The sequence below is a fragment of the Muntiacus reevesi genome, chromosome 2 (genome assembly GCF_963930625.1).
Source record: "Muntiacus reevesi chromosome 2, mMunRee1.1, whole genome shotgun sequence".
Classification (NCBI taxonomy): Eukaryota; Metazoa; Chordata; class Mammalia; order Artiodactyla; family Cervidae; genus Muntiacus; species Muntiacus reevesi.
Genome location: NC_089250.1, coordinates 127,349,645 through 127,363,532, shown reverse-complemented (window position 1 = coordinate 127,363,532; position 13,888 = coordinate 127,349,645).

The window sequence follows — 13,888 nt, the reverse complement described above, 5'->3', positions numbered from 1 at the left end:
TTAGTTGGAGGCCAATCACTTTACAACATTTCAGTGGGTTTTGTCATACATTGACATGAATCAGCCATATAGTTACATGTATTCCCCATCCCGATCCCCCCTCCCACCTCCCTCCCCACCCGACTCCTCAGGGTCCTCCCAGTGCACCAGGCCCGAGCACCTGACTCATGTATCCCACCTGGGCTGGTGGTCCGTTTCACCATAGATAATATACATGCTGTTCTTTCAAAACATCCCACCCTCACGTTCTCCCCCAGAGTTCAAAAGTCTGTTCTGTATTTCTGTGTCTCTTTTTCTGTTTTGCATATAGGGTTATCGCCACCATCTATCTAAATTCCGTATATATGTGTTAGTATACTGTAATGTTCTTTATCTTTCTGACTTACTTCACTCTGTATAATGGGCTCCAGTTTCATCCATCTCATTAGAACTGATTCAAATGAATTCTTTTTAACGGCTGAGTAATATTCCATGGTGTATATGTACCACAGCTTCCTTATCCATTCATCTGCTGATGGGCATCTAGGTTGCTTCCATGTCCTGGCTATTATAAACAGTGCTGCGATGAACATTGGGGTGCACGTGTCTCTTTCAGATCTGGATTCCTCAGTGTGTATGCCCAGAAGTGGTATTGCTGGGTCATATGGCAGTTCTATTTCCAGTTTTTTAAGAAATCTCCACACTGTTTTCCATAGTGGCTGTACTAGTTTGCATTCCCACCAACAGTGTAAGAGGGTTCCCTTTTCTCCACACCCTCTCCAGCATTTATTGCTTGTAGACTTTTGGATAGCAGCCATCCTGACTGGCGTGTAATGGTACCTCATTGTGGTTTTGATTTGCATTTCTCTGATGATGAGTGATGTTGAGCATCTTTTCATGTGTTTGTTAGCCATCTGTATGTCTTCTTTGGAGAAATGTCTGTTTAGTTCTTTGGCCCATTTTTTGATTGGGTCGTTTATTTTTCTGGAATTGAGCTTCAGGAGTTGCTTGTATATTTTTGAGATTAATCCTTTGTCTGTTTCCTCATTTGTTATTATTTTCTCCCAATCTGAGGGCTGTCTTTTCACCTTACTTATAGTTTCCTTTGTTGTGCAAAAGCTTTTAATTTTCATTAGGTCCCATTTGTTTATTTTTGCTTTTATTTCCAATATTCTGGGAGGTGGGTCATAGAAGATCTTGCTGTGATTTATGTCGGAGAGTGTTTTGCCTATGTTCTCCTCTAGGAGTTTTATAGTTTCTGGTCTTACATTTAGATCTTTAATCCATTTTGAGTTTATTTTTGTGTATGGTGTTAGGAAGTGTTCTAGTTTCATTCTTTTACAAGTGGTTAACCAGTTTTCCCAGCACCACTAATGAAAACACAACAACCCAAAACCTATGGGACACTGTAAAAGCAGTGCTAAGGGGAAGGTTCATAGCATTACAGGCACACATCAAGAAACAAGAAAAAAGCCAAATAAATAACCTAACTCTACACCTAAAACAATTAGAGAAGGAAGAAATGAAGAACCCCAGGGTTAGCAGAAGGAAAGAAATCTTAAAAATTAGGGCAGAAATAAATGCAAAAGAAACTAAAGAGACCATAGCAAAAATCAACAAAGCTAAAAGCTGGTTTTTTGAAAAAATAAACAAAATTGACAAACCATTAGCAAGACTCATTAAGAAACAAAGAGAGAAGAACCAAATTAACAAAATAAGAAATGAAAAGGGTGAGATCACAACAGACAACACTGAAATACAAAGGATCATAAGAGACTACTACCAGCAGCTCTATGCCAATAAAATGGACAACTTGGATGAAATGGACAAATTCTTAGAAAAGTATAACTTTCCAAAACTGAACCAGGAAGAAATAGAAGATCTTAACAGAGCCATCACAAGCAAGGAAATCGAAACTGTAATCAGAAATCTTCCAGCAAACAAAAGCCCAGGACCAGATGGCTTCACAGCTGAATTCTACCAAAAATTTAGAGAAGAGCTAACACCTATCTTACTCAAACTCTTCCAGAAAATTGCAGAAGAAGGTAAACTTCCAAACTCATTCTATGAGGCCACCATCACCCTAATTCCAAAACCAGACAAAGATGCCACAAAAAAAGAAAACTACAGGCCAATATCACTGATGAACATAGATGCAAAAATCCTTAACAAAATTCTAGCAAACAGAATCCAACAACATATTAAAAAAATCATACACCATGACCAAGTGGGCTTTATCCCAGGAATGCAAGGATTCTTTAATATCCGCAAATCGATCAACGTAATACACCACATTAACAAATTGAAAGATAAAAAACATATGATTATCTCAATAGATGCAGAGAAAGCCTTTGACAAAATTCAACACTCATTTATGATTAAAACTCTCCAGAAAGCAGGAATAGAAGGAACATACCTCAACATAATAAAAGCTATATATGACAAACCCACAGCAAGCATCACCCTCAATGGTGAAAAATTGAAAGCATTTCCTCTGAAATCAGGAACAAGACAAGGATGCCCACTCTCACCACTACTATTCAACATAGTGTTGGAAGTTTTGGCCACAGCAATCAGAGCAGAAAAAGACATAAAAGGAATCCAGATAGGAAAAGAAGAAGTGAAACTCTCGCTGTTTGCAGATGACATGATCCTCTACATAGAAAACCCTAAAGACTCTACCAGAAAATTACTAGAGCTAATTAATGAATATAGTAAAGTTGCAGGATATAAAATTAACACACAGAAATCCCTTGCATTCCTATACACTAACAATGAAAAAACAGAAAGAGAAATTAAGGAAACAATACCATTCACCATTGCAACAAAAAGAATAAAATACTTAGGAGTATATCTACCTAAAGAAACAAAAGACCTATACATAGAAAACTATAAAACACTGATGAAAGAAATCAAAGAGGACACAAACAGTTGGAGAAACATACCGTGTTCATGGATTGGAAGAATCAATATTGTCAAAATGGCTATTCTACCCAAAGCAATCTATAGATTCAATGCAATCCCTATCAAGCTACCAACGGTATTTTTCACAGAATTAGAACAAATAATTTCACAATTTGTATGGAAATACAAAAAACCTCGAATAGCCAAAGTAATCTTGAGAAAGAAGAATGGAACTGGAGGAATCAACCTGCCTGACTTCAGACTCTACTACAAAGCCACAGTCATCAAGACAGTATGGTACTGGCACAAAGACAGAAATATAGATCAATGGAACAGAATAGAAAGCCCAGAGATAAATCCACGAACCTATGGACAGCTTATCTTTGACAAAGGAGGCAAGGATATACAATGGAAAAAATGATTTTTACATCAACTTCAGAAAAATTTGTTCGTTTTTAAAGAATTGATTCAAGAAGGTATTACCTATTGAATTCTGGAAAGATAACACAAACTTCAGACATTCTTCCCTCCCATGTCTACTCCCTTGACTGATGAACCGCCTGTTATGATGTCCTCGAAACAGATCCTGACACTATCTCCACAATCCTATATGCTATATTTTCCCTCTTACCCCACATACTGTATATGTATTGACACAAGTACATATATACATATATAGCAAAATTAATATCTAGTACAATGACATATATAAACACAGAATTTATAAATATTCATATATACCATTTGTATATAAAATACATGAAATATTTACATGTAATATGTTTTTGAAAATATAAACATATCTTTATGACTCATGATATCAGAGTGGGCAAATATTTCTTAAAATACACAAGTGCTAACTAACAAAAGGAAGATTGATTAATCATTTTACACTATAATTAAAACACCGCTAAGAAGTGAAAAGATGAGCCACAGTATGGGAGAAGATACTTGAAACATCCAGAAAGTTATGCAACAAAAAACGCAGAAGGATAACCCAATAGAAAATAGGGAAATTTTGAACCAGCACTTTAAAAGGATACCTAAATGGCTAATAAACATATACAATGGTGCTCAACTTGATTAATCATCACAGCAATGTAAATTAAAATCATAATAGGTTATCTCTATGTGTTCACCTCAAAGCCTCAAAAAAGGAAGCAAGAATAGTTGATGACTAGATCTGATACAATCACGTATGGTAAATTCTGGCAGTTTGCTAATACAGAAGCTCCCCCTTATATTTGGCAGGATGTGTTCCAAGACCTCCAGCAGATGATGCAACTGTTGATAGTACCTAACTCTCTATATACTATGTTTTATTTTATTTTTTTCCTATACATAATTATACGAATCAAGGCAAATTGGAAGTGGTTAAACTTCCAGAGAGAAGTTTAAGAGATGGCAAGAGTGAATGTTGACATTCTAGGAATCAGCGAAGTAAAATGGACTGGAATGGGTGAATTTAACTCAAGTGAACATTATATTTACTACTGTGGGCAGGAATCCCTTAGAAGAAATAGAGTAGCCATCATAGTGAACAAAAGAGTCCGAAATGCAGTACTTGGATGCAATCTCAAAAACGACAGAATGATCTTTGTATGTTTCCAAGGCAAACCATTCAATATCACGATAATCCAAGCCTATGCCCCAACAAGTAACATTGAAGAAGCTGAAGTTGAATGGTTCTATGAAGACCTACAAGACCTTTAAGAACCAACACACAAAAAAGATGACCTTTTCATTATAGGGGACTGGAATGCAAAAGTAGGAAGTCAAGAAACACCTGGAGTAACAGGCAAATTTGGCCTTGGAGTACGGAATGAAGCAGGGCAAAAGCTAATAGAGTTTTGCCAAGAGAATGCACTGGTCATAGCAAACACCCTCTTCCAACAACACAAGAGAAGACTCTACACATGGACATCACCAGATGGTCGACACTGAAATCAGACTGATTATATTCTTTGCAGCCAAAGATGGAGAAGCTCTATACAGTCAGCAAAAAACAAAAAAGACCAGGAGCTGACTGTGGCTCAGATCATGAACTCCTTATTGTCAAAATCAGACTTAAACTGAAGAAAGTAGGGAAAACCAGTAGACCATTTAAGTATGATAAGTCAAATCCCTTATGACTATACAATGGAAGTGGGAAATAGATTTAAGGGACTAGATCTGATAGGCAGAGAGCCTGAAAATTATGGACAGAAGTCTGTGACATTGTACAGGCGACAGGGATCAACACCATCCCCATGGAAAACAAATGCAAAAAGGCAAAATGATTGTCTGAGAAGGCCTTACAAATAGCTGTGAAAAGAAGAGAAGCGAAAAGCAAAGGAGAAAGGGAAAGATATTCCCATTTGAATGCAGAGTTCCAAATAGCCAGGAGAGATAAGAAAGCCTTCCTCAGAGATCACTGCAAAGAAATAGAGGAAAACAACAGAATGGGAAAGACTAGAGATCTCTTCAAGAAATTAGAGATACCAAGGGAACATTTCACGCAAAGATGGGTTCCATAAAGGACATAAATGGTGTGGATCTAACAGAAGCAGAAGATATTAAGAAGAGGTGGCAAGCATACACAGAATTGTACAAAAAAAGATCTTCACGACCCAGATAATCACCATGGTGTGATCACTCACCTAGAGCCTAAAATGTGAAGTCAGGTGGGCCTTAGAAAGCATCACTACAAACAAAGCTAGTGGAGGTGAGGAAATTCCAGTTGAGCTATTTCAAATCATGAAAGATGATGCTGTGAAAGTGCTGCACTCAATATGCCAGCAAATTTGGAAAACTCAGCAGTGGCCACAGGACTGGAAAAGGTCAGTTTTCATTCCAATCCCAAAGAAAGGCAATGCCAAAGACTGCTCAAACTACCGCACAATTGCACTCATCCCACACGCTAGTAAAGTGATGATCAAAATTCTGTAAGCCAGACTTCAGCAATACGTGAACCGCGAACTTCCAGATGTTCAAGCTGGTTTTAGAAAACACAAAGGAACCAGAGATCAAATTGCCAACATCTGCTGGATCATAGAAAAGGCAAGAGAGTTCCAGAAAAACATCTATTTCTGCTTTGTTGACTACGCCAAAGCCTTTGACTGTGTGGATGACAATAAACTGAAAAATTCTTAAAGAGATGGGAATACCAGACCATCTGACCTGCTTCTTGAGAAATCTGTATGCAGGTCAGGAAGCAACAGTTAGAACTGGACGTGGAACAACAGACTGGTTCCAAATAGGAAAAGGAGTACGTCAAGGCTGTATATTGTCACCCTGCTTATTTAACTTATATGCAGAGTACATCATGAGAAATGGTGTGCTGAAGAAAGCACAAGCTGGAATCAAGATTGACGGGAGAAATGTCAATAACCTCAGATATGCAGACGACACCACCCTTATGGCAGAAAGTGAAGAGGAACTAAAAAGCCTCTTGATGAAAGTGAAGGAAGAGAGTGAAAAAGTTGGCTTAAAGCTTAACATTCAGAAAACTAGGATCTGGCATCTGGTCCCATCACTTCATGGGAAATAGATGGAGAGACAGTGGAAACAGTGTCAGACTTTAATTTTTCGGGCTCCAAAATCACTGCAGATGGTGATTGTAGCCATGAAATTAAAAGATGCTTACTCCTTGGAAGGAAAGTTATGACCAACCTAGACAGCATATTAAAAAGCAGAGACATCACTTTGCCAACAAAGGTCCGTCTAGTCAAGGCTGTGATTTTTCCAGTGGTCATGTATGGATGTGAGAGTTGGATAGTGAAGAAAGCTGAGCGCCAAAAAACTGATGCTTTTGAACTGTGGTGTTGGAGAAGACTCTTGAGAGTCCCTTGGACTGCAAGGAGGTCCTACCAGTCCATCCTAAAATAGATCAGTCTTGGGTGTTCATTTGAAAGACTGATGCTGAAGCTGAAACTCCAATACTTTGGCCACCTCATGCCAAGAGTTGACTATTGGAAAAGACCCTGATGCTGGGAAAGATTGAGGGCAGGAGGAGATGGGTATGACAGAGGATGAGATGGTTGGATGGCCATGACTCGAAGGACATGGGTTTGGGTAGACTCCGGGAGTTGGTGATGGACAGGGAGGCCTGGCGTGCGGCGATTCATGGGGTCGCAAAGAGTCGGACATGACTGAGCGACTGAACTGAGCTGATATATATTTATAAATTTTAATTTCTAATTAGACACAGTGAGAGACTAACAACAATAAAATGGAATAATTATAACAATATACTATAATGCAAGTTATAAGAATGTGGTCTCTCACCTTAATCAATCTCAAGTACTGCCGTAAATGTGGGAGCAGTTTCTTCTTTGGCAGACTCCTCAGTAATTTTTATATTTTTCAGTCCAAACTTATTTCTGAGTTAGTGTAACCATCCCTGACTGGCAGAAAATGGCTTGGTGTCAAATTTCAGGGGATCTTTTGCTGAAGTCTTTGTGCAGGCTAAGTGCTTATGGCACTACAAGTTGCTGTCAATCAGAACACATTTTCTGTTCATGTCTTCCACCCACAATTTTAATGTCTTTTTCATCTTAACTGAGCACTTAGAATGCACTGTAGCTGTTACTTTGCAGGTTGTATAAGTGTGAGGTATGACAGCAAAATAACATGAATTTCTTTTCCTCCTTCACAATATCATAGATAGAAAATCTGTTTTTACTGTAAATCTTAGTGACCTCAGTGTATGATTTTGTTTTCTTTCCTTATTAAGTCAAGCACTTTTACATTTTCACTTAAAAGAAGCATTTTAAGGCTATTTTTTTGCCATATCTGCAAGAAGGCAATGGCACCCCACTACAGTACCCTTGCCTGGAAAATCCCATGGACAGAGGAGCCTGGTGGGCTGCAGTCCATGGGGTCGCTAAGAGTTGGACACCACACTTTCATGCATTGGAGAAGGAAATGGCAACTCACTCCAGTATTCTTGCCTGGAGAATCCCAGGGATGGGGGAGCCTGGTGGGCTGTCATCTAAGGGGTCACACAGAGTCGGACACAACTAAAGTGATTTAGCACTTAGCAGTTTGCCATATCTGAATAGCCAGCATTATAACTCTCACACTTTGGGGCATTATTAAGCAGGATAAGGAGTATTTGCATACAAACACTGTGATACTGCAATCAATTATCAATCTGACAACCATGAAGTGTAGTAAGTGACTAATGAGTGTTAGTGAGTGTGTACAGCCTGGATAAGCTGGACAATGGGATGATTCATGTCCATAGAGGAAGGGGCAGGAAGGTGTAAGATTCTATCACTACACAGAAGTCAGCAGTTCAAAATGTATGAGTTGCTTATTTCTACAATTTTCCTTTTAATATTTCCAGACCATGGTTGACCACAGGTAACTAAAACCACAAAAAGGGAAACCCTGGATAAAGAACATACATTTTACTGAACACATATGCTCCTTATGAACCACAATTCCATCCTACTATATAAAATATACAAATGCATAGATAAAGTCATGAGAAGACATCAGTAAGGATGTTCTTTTCAAAATATCTCAAACTAGAAACAACCAAAATAGTCAGAGTGAATGGATGAATATATTGTGGAATGCATAGAAGATAACTCTATATAGTGATAAAAAGAATGAGCTATAAAAAAAATGAATGCATTCTAAAATCATGTTGAGTAAAATAAACCATTTACAAAATAGAACACATCATATGATTCCATTAGCATAAATTTCAAAAAAAAAAAAAAAGTTATTCTAGACTGCTGGAACGTAGAATAGTGGTCACCCTTGGTGTGGTAAAACAAGCTGAGACTAGATATGACCTGAGGGTGCTGCTGGTAACAGATATTTAGTTTATAAAATTTATTTGGCATACCTTATTAATTCTGTTTTTAAAATTAGACAAAAGAATACTCATTCATTTAGCCATGATTCTTCTCTAGAATTTCACAAAAATTCATAGTCTATAATATTCCTATTCTATGTAAAATGTTCAAAAATTGACTAAACCTCTTCTAACACCATTTTTCATTACATACAATCTTAAATTGTTTCTGTACTATAATTTAGTCAAAAAATTCAGAGAAAGCTAAATAAAGGGATGTTTGATAGTTGCCAACATCAAAAAATAGTTTCAAATATATGGGCAATAACGTATCTGTAAATGAAGTGATACAAAAGATAAAAAATACATGAAACATGTGCAATTCATCATTATAATACCATTTTTTGAACTATTTTATAGGAAGAGCACTTTTAATTTTTTTTTTGAACCATGAAGCCTTTGTATTGGACCAGGAGTAGAAGAAATTACAGTATCCCAAATATGCAGCATTATACCAAATGCATACATCTTTTTCTTATTCTTGTAGTGAACACATAAGGCCATGGAATATAATTCACTTTTAATGTGGGAGCGATCTTCATAATTCATATATTACATTCACCATGGATGTCTTCTAGTCTGGCTCTGAAAGTAAATCTCTTCTCTTAGATGGGAAATTAAGTTAGAAACATAACAGTGGCACAGCAAGAGCTGTGCCATGCGTCTGATTAACTCTGCACACCTTAATAGAAGTTACATGGTCATATTGGCTATGGCTATTGAAGAGTATTGTCCATTTTTCCATTGGGCATATTTCTTTTTATTATAGAGAAATAGACTCTTGACATAATGAGAATAAACTATATTGCCTGATATTCTAACCTATTAAATTTAGCAATTCTCTTTAAAGTAATTGTTTTCAAAACATCTAAATATCCAGAGGCCTAAGAAATTCCTCAGATTACATTTTCATTTAGTGGGATTTCTTTCATGTATTCATTCACTGAAGAAATATTTATCAAGCACTTAAAATGTACCAGGTACAATATAATGTTCTGTGAATACAAAAGTGGATAGGATACTATACTTCAGTAATAGAATGGAAAATCATGCCCATTATTAGGGAGAATTATTTTGGTCTCCTCTGTGCGTGATCTAGGTAAACCTGAATGGAGAAAACGATGCCTGAGCTGATTCAAATATTTTTCCATCTAGTTTCCCCTCAATGGGAATATCTTGTATAAATATACACAATATCACAACCAGAACATTAACATATATAATCCATTGCCCTTATTCAAAATTCAGTTTTGCATTCTCTTTGTGAAAATTTGTGTGTGTGTGTGTTCAGGTCTGTGCAATTTTCCCACATATTTAAGTTCACGTGATCATTGCAACAGTTAATATACAAAAGAATTTCATCACAGGAACTCCTCACAATACCCTTTTATAGGCACAGTTATTTCTACGCTCCATCTCCTCCTCTTCCTAATTTCTGGAAACCACTATTTGCCATCTGTTCTCTTTCATTTTGCCATTTCAAAATTTGTATGTAAATGGATTTGAACACCATGTAATTATCTGTGATAGGTTTACTTTTCACACAGCATCATTCTCTGGAGATCCATCCACTGTCTTATATGTATCAGTGTATCAAGAGCTTATTTCTTTTCATTACTGAGTAGTATTTCATAGAATGAATGTACCATGATTTGTTTAACTCTTCACCCATTGAAAGATAATTGGGTCATTTCCATTTTTTAATGTTACAAATAAAGTTGCTATGAACATTTATGTACAGATATTTGTGTGCATTAAAATTTTCATTTCTCTGGTATAAATGTCCAATAATGCAATTGTTGAATTACACAGAACATGTGTGGATTATTTCATTAGAAACTGAAAGATATTTTTCAAGATTGACTGTACAAATTTATATTTCTATTAGCAAGTATGTGTTCCAATTTCTATTGTCCTCAACAATCTTGGTGTTACCATTATACATTTTTTCTCTTAGGCATTCTGATAGGTATGTTGAAGTCAGATCAAGTTTCTCCCTTGCTGTGCCTGTGTATATCTAACATCCAATAACAGCCAATCTTAATCTCTTGTAACAAATATGTTTGAACCATTTATATTTAATGATATTTTTGATATGTTTTGAGTACTTCATTTCTGAAAGTCCATTTCCACCTGTGGCATCATTTTCTTTCTGTCTGAGGACTGTCTTTTAGTGTTTATGGAGAGCAGTTCTGCTGATGACAAATTCTTTTAGTTTGCTTTCATCTGAAGATATATTTAATTTACTTTCATTTCAGAAACATACCTTGATTAGAAAAGGAATTATATACTATTATCCCCTGAAAAATGCCTTCTGGTTTCCAACTAGAGTCATCTGAATCATTATTCTCCCATGTATAGCATATTGTTTTCCTCTGAATGCTTAGAAGATTTTTAATCCCCTATCTTTGGCCTTTTACATTTTTATTCTGATGCACTGGACATAGTTTCTTTAAAACTAACTTGTTTGAGGCACTTGATTACATAAGTTTACATATTCTCTGCCTAATTTAGAAAGTTTTCACTATTATATATTCTTTATTTTTTGCCTGAGCCATTTTTTTAAATATTTCTCCCAAAACAAAGGAAATAAAAGCAAAACTAAATGGGACCTAATTAAACTTAAAAGATTTTGCACAGCAAATGCAATCATTATCAAAAAGACAATGGACTGAATGAGAGAAAATATTTGCAAATGTGACCCGTAGCAGGTTAATATACAAAATATGCAAACAGCTCTTACAACTCAATGTCAAAATAATAATTAAAAAAAATAATTAAAAAATGGACCAAAGACCTGAATAGACATTTTTCCAAAGACATACAGATGACCAATAAGCACATAAAAAAGATGCTTAACATTGTTAATCATCAGGAAAATGCAAATTCAAACCCCAATGAGATATCACCTCATACCTGTCATAATGGTTATCATCAAAAAGACAACAAATAACAAGTGTTGGTGAGGATGTGGAACAAACAGAACCCTTAAACACTGTTGGTTCAAGTGTAAATTGGTACAGCTAGTAGAAAAGAATATGGAGATTCTTCAAAACCACTAAAAATAGAACTACCATATGATCCAGTAATCCACCTTGAGCAAATATGAGAAAAAGCAAAAGCACTAATTCAAAAAGATAAATGCATCCCAATGTTTATAGCAGAATTATTTACAATAGCCAAAATTTGAAAGTAATTTGTATGTTCATCAACAAGCGAATGGATAAAGGGGTGATATACACACATATTCATATTCATCCATATGTATACATACACACACATGGATTACTACTACTCAGTCACAGGAGAGAAATTTTGCCACTTCCAACAACATGGATGGACCTGGATGTTATCATGCCTAGTGATATGTCACATGCTGCTGCTGCTAAGTCGCTTCATTCGTGTCCGACTCTGTGTGTCCCCATAGACGGCAGCCCACCAGGCTTCACTGTCCCTGGGATTCTCCAGGCAAGAACACTGGAGTGGGTTGCCATTTCCTTCTCCAATGCATGAAAGTGAAAAGTGAAAAGTGAAAGTGAAGTTGCTCAGTCATGTCCGACTCTTCATGACCCCATGGACTGCAGCCCACAAGGCTCCTCCATCCATGGAATTTTCCAAGCAAGAGTACTGATATGTCACATAGGGAAAGGCAAAAACTGTATGTTACCACATATATAGGAATATGAAAAATAAAACAAATGAATGTATATTACAAAGCAGAAATAGACTTACAGGTATGGAGAACAAACTAATGGTTTCCAGTGGGAAGAGGGAAAGGGAGAGAGAGACAAGACATGAGCTCAAGAGGTACAAGCTATTATGTATAAAATGATTAAGCTACAAGGATATACTGTATAATACAGGGAATACAGAAATTATTATATAATAACTTTATTGGCCATTCTAGACAGTAATTGTTATTTAATATAGTGCAAAATACATTAGAAATCATATCCTAAAGCAACAAATAAAGAGAATATAAAACACTTCTGCTCTCTCTTTAACTGAATAGACTTCATTTTTGTCAATAATGCTATATAATCAACAATAGAAGGGAATACACTTTCAGAGTTCAAAGCATATCATTTTAAGTTTTTAAAAAATTAACTTCCATAGCAATATCCTAGCATTTGTATGTATGAGCATCCACATAAGCCACACAACACAGTCACTCAAGTAGGTGTATGTGCAAATTAAAAATGACCACATTTAAGAAATTCTGTTCTGGATTTCCTTAGAAGTCATTTTTAGTAGCTCTGGACACCCAGGAATCACTGAAACTCTGGGTAATCATAAAATATGTTTGCATTTAGTAGTGATTGCTCTACCTACAGAACAGAAATCTCTTAGAATCACTCAGAAATGTCTGTGTGTGTAGAGCATAAAGTCTGAATTCTAAAAGGTATTTGCCATTATTTATAATTTGTGGAATGGATAGCTAATAATATCTATAAACTTGATAGTCTTAAGAATAATACTATAGTCTACATTGTACGATGACTTAATGAGTATTGGCTGAAAGCCCTGTAAGTGTAATTTCTATTGCTATGAATAGCTCCCAAGAAAATGTCACTGTTTCACATCTGAATCAGTGATAATTCCCACTGAATGCTTTCCTGAGACCATGATAATGTATTATTTATACATAGGCAACTACAGGTGTCTTAAGTAGGATATGTGTTGAGATCATTAATTGAGAAAGCAGACAGATGCATTTATCCTTGGTACTTTACAAAAGTACAATTTATTACTTATGATACAGGTTGAATAAGCCCAAATTTCATCTTTGAGAGTAAAAAAAAAAAAAAAAAGACACAGCAGGAACCTCAGAAACATGCCAATGGTCAGAAGTCCAATCCCTTTTCTTATTCCCAGGGTCATCTTCTATTCATATATCTTGTAGTGTCAGATCTTTTTGGATCCACTGTTGTTAGACAAGAATTACTGATGTAACCTTATCTACAAAATCAAGTTTAGAAAATTGACACAGAGACTTCTCATTGCCTGAATACTCCCCAATAGGAAATCCAGCATTTCCGCTATCACACAAAGTTGTTCATTATTCTCAGTAAATAGTTCTCTACTCTGTAAAAGCAATTTCACCTTTATCAAGCACCTGACCTTCTAAACTAACTGATTCAAATAAAACTGAAAGAC